Raw genomic sequence first — 1,886 nt, forward strand, 5'->3', positions numbered from 1 at the left:
AACTCAAATGCATCAATTCTTCTACGGTCTTCCTTATTCACTATCCAGCTTTCACATGCATATGAGGTTATTGAAAATACCATGGCTTGGGTCAGGCGTACCTTAGTCCTCAAAGTGATATCTTTGCTCTTCAACACTTTAAAGAGGTCTTATGCAGCAGATATGCCCACTGCAATGTGTCATTTGATTTTTTGACTGCTGCTTCCATGACTTCCAAGAAGTTGCTGTTGGGTTTGACCCACTGACCTTGTGGCTATTAGTTCAGTGCTTATCCTACTGCACTCCCCCTCAAGGACAGCAGCATATCCGGAGAGGGAGAGCATCCCCCCAGTTAGGTCAGCAGTGGGGCCTTGTCCTGCAGTGTTGTCCCTGGCCGTAAAGTGCCTTGGCTATGCGCTGTACATTGGGCCTGACAGGACAGGTCCCCTCTGGGCCCTGGTCCTCAACACTCTAGATTTCGTCAGTCTCTGGTGCCACTGTCACTGCCCTTTCACTGGGCCTCCCTGAAGCTCTTCTTGGCACTTCCCTGAAGAGATCCTGGGATACCTATTGCATTTGTTCACTCTCTGACTCTCTCCCCCAGCCCCACATCATTATTTTAGGAGCAGAGACCTTGTGGGTTTTGTCCTACTACACAAGTCAGTGCCAGGTGACTAAATACGTTCCTGGGTCATGCAAAAGGTTACTTACTAAAATGCATGGTTACTTACTAAAATGTTGGAGGCACTTAAGAAAAAATCTATCTACTTTTTAATTTTTTTTGTCTCTGGTCACATTTAGTAGAAAGTACAAAAGATCAGTCGGTTCATACTGCACTACTGACACATGAGCCACAGCAGCTGGCCTGTCCCACAGTACAGCTCAAGGCCATTTCCACCAGGGTGAAAAGAAAGGTTGGCCACTTAATTCCCGTAGGCAAGGTCTGTCCTATCATACCACGTCTCAGCCAAGTCTAAGGCTTTGTGTTAGAAGCATAAACAAATTACAAAAGAGGTTTAGTTTTTTTCTCAGAGCTGCTTGCTGCCTGGCATTAAAGTGGCCCCGTGCTCACTTCTGCTTAGAGAAGTACTCTTGGCTCTTCTGAGCATCAGCCTTGATGGTATCACTGCCAGGCTTCCGGCCAGCTGGGCACACTTCCCATGTTTGTCTGAACTGGAAGGCCTGAACTAGTCTTAGGGTCTCATCCACAGAGTCGCCAATAGGGAGGTCATTTACAGTGATCTGTCAAAGGATCCCTTTATCATCAATGATGAAGAGTCCTCTAAATGAGATGCCTTCATCCGCCTTTAAGACCCCGTAGTTCTGAGCAATTGTGCACTTGGGGTTTGATACCAAAGGAATATTCATGGGTCCCAGTCCTCCTTGATTCTTGGGTGTGTTGATCCAAGCTAGATGACAGAAGTGAGAATCCACAGAAGCAGTAATCACTTGGCAGTTGAGTTTCTTAAATTCATCTGCCCTGTCACTGAAAGCGATGATTTCAGTGGGGCACACAAAGGTGAAGTCAAGAGGATCAAAAAAGAGCACAATGTATCTTCCTTTGTAGTCAGACAAGCTGATATCTTTGAACTGACCATCTGGCATAACAGCTGAAGCTTAGAAGTTGGGAGCAGGGTGCCCAATTTTTGCAGTTCCTGAAGACATCTTGTTATCAGCAGTTGCGGTACCAAAACCACATCACTAGTCAGGAAGAGAACGCCTATCTAGCTACTTTTGAAAAATAACACTGAAAGTCCTATGGAGAGCCTGTGGGCAGGAGGCTGACTGGCTGAACATGCCCTTTGGACATTTAAATGAATATATATGAGTTGAGCTGCTAATCTCAAGGTTCCATGGGAGAAAATGAGGGTTTCTTCTCCTGTAAAGATTTATAGACTTGGAAATCC

At 45.8% G+C, this 1,886-nt stretch overlaps 1 pseudogene; it reads right to left on the reverse strand.

Annotated features, from left to right (window-relative positions):
- Positions 1–1,047: 1,047 nt before the first annotated feature.
- On the reverse strand, positions 1,048–1,644 carry LOC102822874 (annotated as a pseudogene).
- Between the last annotated feature and the right edge of the window lie 242 nt (positions 1,645–1,886).

This window comes from Chrysochloris asiatica, unplaced genomic scaffold (genome assembly GCF_000296735.1).
Source record: "Chrysochloris asiatica unplaced genomic scaffold, ChrAsi1.0 scaffold00006, whole genome shotgun sequence".
NCBI lineage: Eukaryota > Metazoa > Chordata > Mammalia > Afrosoricida > Chrysochloridae > Chrysochloris > Chrysochloris asiatica.